The sequence below is a fragment of the Micropterus salmoides genome, unplaced genomic scaffold (genome assembly GCF_014851395.1).
Source record: "Micropterus salmoides isolate LMB-PRFRI ecotype aquatic unplaced genomic scaffold, ASM1485139v1 Ms_hic_scaffold_6, whole genome shotgun sequence".
NCBI lineage: Eukaryota > Metazoa > Chordata > Actinopteri > Centrarchiformes > Centrarchidae > Micropterus > Micropterus salmoides.
In genome coordinates this window covers 32,525,445-32,538,126 of record NW_024044348.1, presented here as the reverse complement: position 1 = coordinate 32,538,126, position 12,682 = coordinate 32,525,445, and the positions used below count along the sequence as shown (strand labels likewise).

The window sequence follows — 12,682 nt, the reverse complement described above, 5'->3', positions numbered from 1 at the left end:
TTCCAGAAACATTTATTAAAGGCCGACTCAACCTTACAATGTCGACAAAATTAATATCAAAAAGGCATTAGGGACTTTACAAAAAGTATTTCTGTGGGGAGGGGGCTGAAACGCATGTTTAATTGATGCAATTTGTTCAACCAATAATAACTAAAAGTGATTTAAAATGGTGAACTTTAAACCACAGCCACCAAATTGCTTGGTTTGTCTTCTTTATATATCATTTCATCTACTCTATTTTAACCAACCGCTAATAAATAAATAGTTAGCACTGTAACCAACACTGTTACCTTTAGACTAAGGGTGATGAAAGAAACTAAAAAAAGTCAGAATGCAAATGCAACAGGTGTTACAATCTACATTGTATATTCATACACATATCTTCATCAAAACAAACTGTCCCTGCTGTGCATTCAGTAGGACAGCATGGTGCACAACTGCAGCTGCAGGGGAGGACTGGTGAGAACTACAATGAAGATGTGTTAAAGACTGCAAGACCCAAATATTCCAGAGCAGCTGGACTCAGTGTGCCTCTCTCTTCTCCATGTAAACAATGGGCCCTGCAACGTTAAGTAAAAACACATGAGACTCGTTTCTGTTCAAACTATCTCCGTTGTTGTGTTTGCTGACAGGCTCTTCTGCATGAAGCGCATTTTTGAACTTCTGAAGGGTGCTGTGAAAGGGTGCTATTAGTGGTGTTTCAACCCTGGAGAATTTCAGACCATTCAATGACCACATTTTTTCAGCTGGAGCCTTATTTTCTAGATTCTTTATCATAAAAGGAATAAAAACGAACAGAAAACTGAGACTGTGACCACAAATCGATCCAGATTAGTGTTATTATTTGAACATTATGGAGTCAGTCTGATGTCAAAATCAGCAAATGTCAATGGTTTTCCTTGGATTGTTCTATTAACAGTGAAAGAAAAGAAAAGACACAGAAGAATGATAACAGTGGACAACAGATTGATCAGTATTGATACACTGTATACTGTAGCTCTATATTTTTAATCACTGCAGTATGAGACATGCTTTTTACTCTGCCAAGCTGTTGTCCTCTGCTTTTACAGCTTGCTCCATGGGCTACACATCACTCCCAGCCAGCAGACTCGCCTGCCAGGGGAAATAAATAGAATAATGGAAGTCAGATGATTATGTGACAATGATGTTATGGGAAATATTTCAAGCTCAACATGTTTCCAAAGTGATATAGATTGATTTGTAAAAAGAAAGAGAAAACAAAGAATTACACATTATTTGATATCTGCAGTAGGTTCTTAACAGGAGTCTCAGATCAGTCACGGCACCCAGACAAGGGATGAAGTTTCTGTCACACAATAATCCATTACACAGAGAGGCCAAAGATAAAAAGCTAAATTTAAATTGGCTAAATAAGGCACTTAATGTGACATACTTTGTGTCTGTTTTCATGACTATGTTCCTATAGACCTGAAAGAGCCTGTCCCAGATCCTATTAACCCCTTTGTTCCTTATCAACCCCTTTTCTGCCAATGCTCTATCTCACGGTGGGAGGTTAACGTCAGGTTGCACAAGGACACAGACCACACAGATGTGCCTATTCATTCAGAAACACACACACACACACACACACACACACACACACACACACACACACACACACACACACAGAGCTGGCTGTTTCTCATAAGAGGTGCCAAACTCTCAAAAACAGCCCTTTCGGTGAATTTATGTTATTAACTTCAGTCAGTGCTCATGTGAGAATGCTATCTCAGTTTGACAGAACTGGAAAATCCCTTATTTTCTCCATTTCTCTGCTATCTGCCTCATTCTTGTAAAGCAAATATTGTGTGTTGCTAATAAAATAAGGAGCCATCCACAGCCTGGTGATTAGAGAGGAGGGGCATTTGAGGTATCTGGTTATCAGGCTCAAATTTTGATGAATTTTAGCTAATGCTACAAGAAAAGTGGGTACAACTGCTGCTGAATTGCCCCAGAGCATTAATTCTCTAAATCTCCTCTGGATTTTTCCACTGAAGAGACAGGGAGCCCTAACAGTACAAGACAAGAAATAAAGAAATTATGGCAACAGTATAATTGTTGCAGATAGGCATACAGTATATTTTACATTCATTTTGTAGATAAGGAAAATGACATAGAAAAGTCCTTATTTACCAAATGAACTGTATTTTTACTCCCACAGGACATCTTTACCAACAACAAAGAACAGATTACTATAGCAACCAATTTTCAATACGATATAAATAAACCTTAGAGGCAAATTCAGTATTTAACAAACCGAAACCAGGGACATGCACAGACATTTAATGGGCAGTGTCCACATCATACATCACATACTAGCATTGTTACAGCACCGATCACGTTACTGAATAAATGTATAACATCATTAGTGCATTCTACAATAATTAATTGATTAATGCTAATTAATTGAGACTAAACTTGTACTGTAATTTGCCTACTGAATATTTCCATTGGCCAATGCCTGAATAGACTGTAACAAGTTGTGTACCTCTTGATTTGACTAATTGGTGCCTTACAGTGTAAAAGTGCTCCGGGGAGTTTTCATATTTTTTCTTGCCTTTCTCACTTCAAAGGTAGAGAGTTAAAAAGACAATTACATTGTGTTACAGACCTCCACTGTCGGCTTTCAACAACAGATAGTTCACTCTTCAGCCCTCTCTGCAGTTGACTGACTTGTTTGTCATCAGATGGTTTTGATTAAAGTAATGAGATTGAATACTTTTAATTCATCCCTGCTTGCTCAAATCATTGTTTGTTCATGACACCATCTCCTTGGTACTTGCATTCTGCATTTTACCGTGATGACGACCTTCACAATTCCAAATTTACAGGGAACAGTAAAGACAGCCGAATAACAAAAGCACGTGTTGGACATTTACACAGAGCAATTGAGGGCTTTACCACAAGAAGCTTGCCCGCTGTCCCCATCTGCTCCTGCTTACTGGTACCTTTACAGTTTTAAAATCACCACTTCCCAACCATTTCCAAACAGCCTGTTCTGTAGAATAAAGCCCACCTTGTTAAAAACTCCAGAATTTATTTGTTGCCTGAAGTCCAATTTGTTCAGTATTTGTTTATATTGCATCTCAAATATCTTAATTGGGCCCTCAGTGCCTCTGTCAGGTCTCAAGGTTAACCTGTATGTCTGCACTGCCTAATCGTCCTCATAAAAGAATTGTGAACGATGGCTTTTTATTTGGGTCAGTGACCAAGGGAACACACCCGGTCTGTCTTATATTTTCTGCATGTATATTCTTTTAGCAAGGCGAGGTAAAGGAAACTGTAAAACAACAGGTATTTTCATCCAAACAGTTTGATTGGCCAAGGACGTGTTCCAGCCATACTTACAATTCCTCATAAACAAAGCTGATGTTACTTTAAAAACAAGAAAGTGGTTGTAAGGCTAAGTTCTTGTGGTAACCAGGAAACCTTTGTTGATTTTAATGTCGGTTGTAAATCCCTATTTTGATCAGCCACCCTGTGGTGATTAGAGAGGCAGTTTCAACTGATGCCTTTATGTTTAGGGATACAAAAACGTTAACCCGAACTGACGTTTACCACCAGTAGTTTTTCATTATTGAAGGCTGTGATACAGCCTCTTCATTCTGAATAGGATTAAACTACAATAGCTAGTAACGACTCCAGGTTTCTGTTGATGGGAATTCAGTGTGTCCTGTCTTATACTCCTGTCCTGCTCTGTGTACACTTGTCTGTAGACTGTCCTCAACTGCAAAAAGACATCACCAGTTTGTTCAAATGCTTAAAATGATAGTGTAACCATTTTCCAGAGAGGTGAACTCTTGAGTTAGTGCAAAAACATGAAGCAAAGAAGCAGCGAAAACTGTGGCATGTCATGTCATAATGCTTTTATAACGCTGTAGTACCTTGTAAGAAGGTGTATGTAGGTGTATATCAGGGATACAAAGTGTCTGAATTTTTGCACCATAGACTGTGGTTTGTATCCTGTCTCTTACCATTTCTTTCCACCACTGCTAAGCAGCATCATCACCCTTTGTGGAGAAAACATACAAACACACAAACAACACAACAAAGGCTTCCCATAATCCAAGTGACAAAAAAGAGGGGCTCATTGTAAATGGGTGCAGTGACATAAACTCTGTCACCAGACACAACAAAGGGGGAAAGCCCCTTACCCTAACCTTAACAATCATAACTACGTGCCTAACCTTAACCCTCACCCTATCCCTAATCTTACCCTGAAACCTAAAACCATGTCTTAAGGACCCTCTACCCTCAAAAAGCAGTCTCTACCTATGGGGACCTCAATATTTCCCCTCTAAGTCCCCATCGGTTAGTGAGCATTCAGGTTTAAGCCCCACTGGGATATAAAAACATGGAACATGCACACACACACATATATATCAAGATTTAGTGTACAGCTCTAATTAGAATTACCTGTCATCATTATTCATTCAGTTGATCAGATTAGCTCTGGGTTCCAAGGAAGCACATTGTCCATTTAATTAAAACATAGCGATTAACTTGGGAAGCCTGGTGCTGAGTGGACAGTGAGCAGACCTTCGCTTTGGCTCAGTGCGCCATTAATTAGAGAAAAAATTGGCCCCATTAGTCGCCCTGTCTATTTTCCCTTTGGGGCAACGTCACCTCCAAAGTCAGTGAAAACATAAAATATTTCCCTTGAGTGTGAATAGAATGATGAATAATGCTGTCTTTTCCATTGTGTGTGTTCTACCACCATCTCTGTAAGTGACTTACTGCGTGCAGGAATGTTTGTCCCGGGCCACACAGCTGTGCATGGTGCAGCCTGATTCATGACAAGGCTTTCACATTATCTTTTTAGAGCTGATGGTAGGCTGTAAATTAAAAGTCAGCTGTGCGAAGGGAGCGCACACTTTTTCATATATCATATCTGACTTTTGTCTGCATGTGGTCCCATTTAGCTAAAGTGGTAGATTAATACCAGGCGTATTCCTGATTCCTACTGTGACAATGCATGCTGGAAATTCAATGCAATCATGCAGTATATTTGTTTATGAAGTACTGTTGTGCTCTCGGGTCAAGTATTTAACCATTCCTGGCAAAGAGGACTAAATTATGGACATCCTGATGCAAAGAACTAAATGCAAGTGTTTTCCTTCCCCCCTAATCTACAGTATTTGTTTTGTGGGGCAGTCGGACTAGAGTCAGTCAGGGAGTCTTTGTAAACTTTGTAAGCCTGCATGTGCAGAAAATTTGTTGAGGGCAGCATCTAAAAGTCACAGAGTATTTTACTTTGTGGGCTTGTGATGTTGCTGATCTGCAGGTCTGACCGCAGGATCTGCCCAGTGTGTCAAAAAAGGTCCGTCTTCTCCAACAATCTTGTAATTCCTCCCGTCCGAGGAGGTCATGGCTATATTGAGAGGAATTCCAGGCATAGCCACCGTTTCTACCCCATTAAACTGATCACTGAACACACACAAAGTGTCAGCCCTCTCCGCCTGGCTGGGTCACGGTGCTACGCAATCCTCCTTTGACTGAGTAGGATGTAGTTGAGTGTTATTATACACAGCTTCTCATTTATCAAAATACACCCTCCCACTAAGTCAGTATAAACCTTTACTCTTACAGAAAGTACCACTGGCATGACTTATGTAGGTCATTTACGGGACAGGTGTTTTTTAGAAAGTAAAAGTAAAATTCCCTCCCAATTTCAAAAGAAGAACTGGGCTAATACTGTAGGTGTTGTCATTAGGGAGTATTTGTGCTATTGCAACATTTGCTGCAGGTGGTTTACCTCAGTAACTCAAAGTTTTATCTACCACTTGAAGTTCTTTAGTTACTTTCTGTCACGTTTCTCTCTGTAAATTAAAAGTGCAACCTTTAAGTTCCTTGCTTTCTGACTTTAGTGATATCTCCCTGCGTTGGTGTTTCTAATCTGCACTTCACTTCTCGGAGAACAGTGTTACAAATGTTGCATTACTAAAGGATTTGGGTTTCTGCAGGTAGTGCTTTTTTTATTTGTCAGCCAAGGTACTTCTATTGCTTAAAAGAATTATTCCAACTAATTCTTAATTTCAATAACTAACACTCTGGCATTCCTAGCAGCCTCACGGTAACATCAAGTCTCCAGGAAGTTTCTGTGCCTGGTCAAGAAATAGTCCTGCACATAACATCCGTCAACTTGTAATTTTTACACTTACACTATCATTAGATCACAGCCCATTGTCTCGTATCATCTCACCTGTGATAACACAATGGTCAGACTTGAAATAGACAGTTATTTTGTTCATTTGTCTCCAGAATCATTGGTCCTATTGTTGTTCTTTCTTCTTATGTAGGCTAATATATCACGTCATCATCCGCAGAGGCGAGCCAAATCCATCACAGTTGACACAGCTTCAGCACATGGCTGCAGTGCTACGTGGGGCAACATTTGTTGAGGTCTGAGTCCTGTCAAAGCCGGACTTGCTTGTGAGAGTCTGTGTTTTCAGCTGCTGACTGTTGGGTGCACCTGTGAGAGCAAAAAAACAACAAAAATGCTCTCCCTTTCAAAGCCTCGTACAAACTATAAATCATAGCTTGTGCGGGTACAATAGTGACAGAATTTAAAGGGGGTAAAATGGTACCATAAGTTCACTCAGGAGGAATGGTGTGCTCTGTGATCAAAACTTATAGCCGGAAACCAGCTTTTGATTATGGCAATTTTTCTCTGAAAGATTAGATGTATGTGGTGAGGTTAGGACAACAGCAGAGTTTCGTAATTTGTGTACTTTTTCCAACATTAGGCTACTCCATAAATGAGGATTTCATAAATTGTTTTGGCTAGGAATGTATTTCACACTGAATACAACTAAGGAAGCGTGCTAAGCAGGAGAGTAGAAAACATGTTGCCACTATGTCATGATAGCTTACAGAATATTGCACTTTTCTGTATTTAGAATTTAAGCAACCTGCTGGAAACCTGGAAAGTAAAATTACTCTTTATAGATGAATATGTATACAGCTGTCATTTACATTTCCAAAACTTTTTCACTACATACACAGCATATGCTGACAGACTGTCAGCATATCTGTCCGTTCTAGCTAACTATCATGACGCATACACATATGCCAGCTAGTAGCACTAATAATGCAAACAGAAACAACACAAATTTAGCTCTAGCAGGTAGTGACAAATTACTTCTATGTGTCCCAAATCATCAACAGGGGTCAAGGGTGAAAAGCACCAAAGCATTAGTTTTTAGCATTAAAAACAGTAACGTTAGTATGAAATCCTCTTGTTTTCTTGCAGCCCATGTTAAGAAGATAGAAGCCCCCTCAATCTGGATATTAACATAAGTATGTATGAACTTTTCAACAGTTTTCATTTCTACCTACTGGATGCATGCACCTCACAAAAATTTTGCTTGGAAACCTGTGTTTATAACCCCGACTTAAACCCGCTAGGGTGATGTAAACGAAAGACACGAGACTGGATTTTAGGATTGCTAGTGCTTGATGTACTGCAGACAAATGGGAAACTGAGATATTGGTGTGGCAGTAGTGACAGTTCCCCGGAAATGTGTGTAATTAGCAACCTGCAGTTAAGAAATATTAAAAACAACATTTTCCGAAAGAGGCTTTGTTCTAAAGCTTAAAGTCAGATGTTGAACAGCAGTTGGAAGGTGGGAGGACATAACTTTGTAAAGAAAACCAAAAAATAATTTTCCATTGGCTTCTCTAGAGCTTTTATGAGCAGGAAAGAAATCCCTTTTTTCCTGTTTCATGAATTTCATGACACAATAAGAGCTGATGCTGCTGTGTTTTTACAAGTTCATACCTTGTCCCAGTGGAGTCCCAGGTCCATGTCCAACCTGATCTTGTCCATGTCAGTGTGAAAATAAGGCATGTACCACACTGAAGCTCCTGCTGAAAAGTAACAATGAGACCTGTGGTTGTAAACCAACAAATTGTCAGAAGTGATGAAGGAAAGAAAATAAAAAAGCAAGCCAAAGCATTTGTCCAAAGGTCAGCCAAATGTCAATTTATTAACTTTTGTCTCTGCTAAACATAAACCAACACCAAAACATTTGAGTTGTGCAATCTAAGTCATATCACAAGAGTTTTTCCTTCCACATGATCTGTTCTGACATTGATGGATCGCTTCTATGTTATTTGGCTTGAACAGTCAGGTGTTTACTATGATAAGAGAGGCATGCAGCGCTCATATTTCCTCCGTTTCCAAGCAACAAACTACAATAAAAACAGAACTGCAGCATTGTATCCAACTGGAAGACATGAAAACTTTAGCCAGGTTTGTTTCATACAACTCCCTGTCAGTATTTTATTGACAAGCACCGTTCAGTGGGAGTGTTGCTAATGGCAGTGGAAGACTACAGTTATGAATAAATCACACAGATGAAGAGATGTTACAGAAATCTATTCATCTTCTGAGTATACATGTAAGTTATCTCTGTGCAGCTCTGTGACATGAGGTCACGATACTGTGTTAGTTTATCAGTCAAAAGAGAACTGAATATTTTGCCAACACAGAGACTGGAAAATGTTACTTGTCCAGTCTTTTCATGATGGACTGTAAGGACAAAAAGCATTATGAGGAAATAGACTTAGTCACAGTTTTTTTTAACTTGCTGTGTAAGATTACAAATATGTCTCTGATGTTTACTTTATGTCAGTTCTAATATGCAGCTGTTTCAATGGATTAAATATCACTAATAGGTAAAAACTGCAAAAGTGCATGCAGTATTGTATCTCTTAACTCTGCAGTGTATAAGACCATGTTTTTCTTACTTTACAACAAGGGTCACCGGTTCTTAAATTGACTGACAGCACAACACTGAAAGAAGCAATGGTGTTCTGAGACTGACAGATGGTTTGAGAGTATATTCAAGACAATTATTGCAAATTCAAGTCTACCGTATAATCTTCTTTATGAAGGTAACAAAATATCAAAACCATCCAATTTTTTAAAAAGAGAAACGCGTCATACCTAAAGCTCATCAGAGCCAAAGGTTAAAGACTGCAGTGTGTAAAAGAGACTGCTGGACATGCTTAGTCCTGGTGGGGGGAGTACTTTCTCAGATTCGTTTGAGTGAAGGTCAGCCAGAGGGTGGGATGCATTCATCATGTCCTTAAGCTGAGAGATTGCTGCTTCATTCCTTTGGGGCAGTACCCTCTTTGATTATCTAAACTTGCACCAGAACCATCAGTAGGTCATCCACTAGCATACTTATGTGGGTCAGTACTCTTAACTGACGAAGGAGCTTTGATTCCTCTCCACCATGTGACTTAAGAGTGGAGTTCCAAGACGGATAACTAGCCATTGGAGCCATAAACTCTCCATCACCACCCAGATACAGTAACAACAACAACAACAACAACAACAACAACAACAACAACATTAGCAACAACATGTCTCTAATGAGAGGAATTTGTAATTCTTGCCCCCTCCTGCCATTCGGGGTCATGTTCAAATGCTGAACTTCCACCTGCATGGACTTGTCTGAAAGAAGAGATGAGGTTTCTAGTGAGGCTAATGTCGTCCACATACTCAGCACAGATAGTATCTTCAAGGGCTGTGCTCCTTGAGCTAATGTAGGCAAAAAAGTTACACACATCAAGTACTCTCTCTGTCATTTGAGTCGAGTTGATGGTGTGTTGCTGCTAAAACCTGATTGGGTCCTGCAGTGACGGTACTTGAAAGTGGGAGAATAATGAAGTGTGGTCAAAAGCCTTGCTTATTAGTGTGTTTACCCAGGACTGGTAGGTTCTATTAAAGACAGTTGTGGTTGAGCATGTATGGTGGTGGACGAGTTGATAGTTAACAGCTAAAATGATCTTATTTTTATTGAATGCACACTTTCCCAGGAGTTTTGTTGTGATTCAGGCAGGAAACCTTGTCTGAAATGATTTCAGTTGATTTTGCCTTTAGGTATGACAATAGCACATATGCTAGTCATTACAAATTTGTCTTTGTGAACAAATGGCACAATTCTTGCAAGTTAGGGAGGAGCTTGCTTGTTAGCAAACATCATGTGAATAAGCAACCAAGACTTGCACTAACAATGTGACTTTATGCCAAACAGCATTTTTTTTTGTTTGTATCTGGAAATTTGGAGGCAAGGGATCCCAGAAACTCCACTAAACTTCCTGACCCACAGCTGCATCACTTAGTCTTTTACAGTGTTTCTGCAAATCCCTGTAGCATCACCAGTCAAATGTCACCCTAATCAAATCTTTCAGCTTTTAACCCCGTACCTCTCGTGTCCCATAGAAAATGAATAAAGCTGAAGTTTGTGCCGTACTCTGTTGGTCTGCTTGCATAAAGAAAGTACACGTTTGGCTGATCTAGAAAATGGCTTCATTTGAACTGTCATTTCCTAATTAAAGTCCCATGAGGAATAAGTGCATTTAGACATCCACATTTCTGCTCAGTGTCTCAGTAACAGGCATATGCAGTAATCAGATGAGTATAAACAGCGCATGTCTTAAAGTACTGGGAAATGTAGCTGTTAAATTAGCTGATTAGTAGAAATTAGATAATTGGTGTGCCTGTAAACATAATCATTCAATGCTACATTTCAAGCAATGCTAAGGACTCAGTGGTAAATGTATTCTACTTCAGAGTGGCTAAAGGTGATGAGCAACAGAGATGTTGCCCCAAATTTAAGTCCACTCTAACTCCTTCGGGAAGTTAAGAATAAATGTCTTTGCTTTCATGTGTTTCACAATTGGGCAGTTTTGTCCATGAATGACAAGAAGTTGGTAACAATACAGAATGTGGCCCCAGCTCTCAAATGAAAAACACATTTCTTCCAGCATGCTTACATGCAGATAGACAAACACCAAATAAAAACCACAACCAAAGTAAACCGAGAAAGGAGACTCTCCTTCATGGGAACAAGAGAAACCATGGCCTGTGTGGTCGTAATAATGAAGCAGAGGCTGCCATTTCTACAGCTGCCTTTTGCTGCGGTTCTTTAATAATGTTGCTTTATATATTTTATGAATTTATTTGATTCTAGAGGGAATGGAGCCAAAGGAGACTGTGCAGTTTAATTTGATGTGCTAGACCACATTACGGTGTGCATGCATGTATACAGTATGTGTAAGTGAGTGCATGTGTATTTCTAACATGATTCATTTGTGGTGAATAAAACCAGCTGTTTCTATTGAACAGTGGCCAAGAACCCCATGCACCAGGGGGAATAGACGGTGTAGGAGACCACTGAGTACAGAGTTACCTAACATCGTCTGACCGTCCACTGACCACTGCGCCGGATTTTCCACTGAGGTGACTATTGGTCAGATCTACTCCCACAACAATAGAATAACCCTTTATTTCTTTCAGGGGGTCATATAAAACTTCCCACAGAAACTCAAGTAATGTAACTGGAAATCAAGTCACCCTGAATAAAACCTCACTGCAACATTTGTATCATATTCAGGGACATTTAAAGTGTTTTTATGCAGGTAGGGACTTATGTGTGAAATTATAATGACCTTATGTATGCCATTATTAATCTCATATGACATCATTAGTGGACGAATGAATGCACTTACAATTTTGTAGGGGTATATCTGTAAAATGTCACTGAAATGTTTCTTCTCAGGTTCTGCAAACAGAAGATGTTAAGCAATACTGTACAATTCATCTTGGATTTCACTATTAGGTCAGACTCTAATTTGTATTAATGTTGTTTTATATTACCCATGTGTCAAGAAGAGAAATAAAGTTACAGCGTCTTCTAAGCTGGCCACCACAGAAATTTCCATTTCACAGTAATATGAAAGACCTGTGAAAGGAATGAAAAATATTCTTTTCAGCACTGATAAAAAGAAACTAAAATGTACAGTTAATAAGTTCATAAATGTCATTGATTCTAGATAGTTAATTTTATATTGCAATTCATCAAAATAATGGGGAAATACAAATTGTGTACACATTGTGCGAGGTTAATCAGATGCAGAGCAGTATGTGCAGTCCAGATTTAAAAGCTCATGACATACTAATCAGTAAAGTAATCAGGCTGAGATTGCAAGTATGATTTTAAAAAAACACATAAATAATGAGAAGATAATTATCATGCATAGAAAACTGACCTGGCGGTGCGGTGGTGCAGCAAGAAGGTCGTGGGTTCAAACCCTGGTTGCCCCGGCCTTTCTGTGTGGAATTTGCATGTTCTCCCCGTGTCCGCGTGGGTTGTCTCCGGGTGCTCCGGCTTCCTCCCACCATCCAAAGACATGCAGGCTAGGTTAATTGGTGTCTCCAAAAAATTGTCCTTAGGTGTGAGTCTGAGTGGCTGTCTTTCTATGTGTGGCCTTGCGACCTGTCCAGGGTGTACCCCGCCTTTCGCGCGATGTAAGCCGCTTATCCTGTGACTCTGTACGCAGGATAAGTGGTTGATGATGGATGGATGGAGAAAACTGACCTCTACATGGAGGCGTTTTTAAAAATCCTCCTCCCTCCACCTTTAGACTAATTTCCAAACCAAACTCGACAGATACTGTTATAAGGTTTATCTCATTTTTATCAAAATACATAGCAGATTGTGAGATCAGACATCAACACGAAGTAAAATCTCTTCTATTTGATTGGCTGTGAGTTTGAAAAAACATGCACTGAGCACCTCCTGGGTGAGACTGGGATTAGCACATCTTTCACTTCTTCCTAGTCCTGATGCTTGCGTGTGGTTCCAAT

General features: G+C 39.6%; 1 long non-coding RNA gene across 1 annotated transcript; it reads right to left on the bottom strand.

Moving 5' to 3' along the window:
• Nucleotides 1-827: 827 nt before the first annotated feature.
• Nucleotides 828-12,138, bottom strand: LOC119890814. The gene is made up of 3 exons (XR_005442309.1): nucleotides 12,085-12,138; nucleotides 7,802-7,890; nucleotides 828-6,493 (listed from the first exon to the last, which is right to left on the bottom strand). It is a non-coding gene; the product is annotated as an uncharacterized LOC119890814 (long non-coding RNA).
• Between the last annotated feature and the right edge of the window lie 544 nt (nucleotides 12,139-12,682).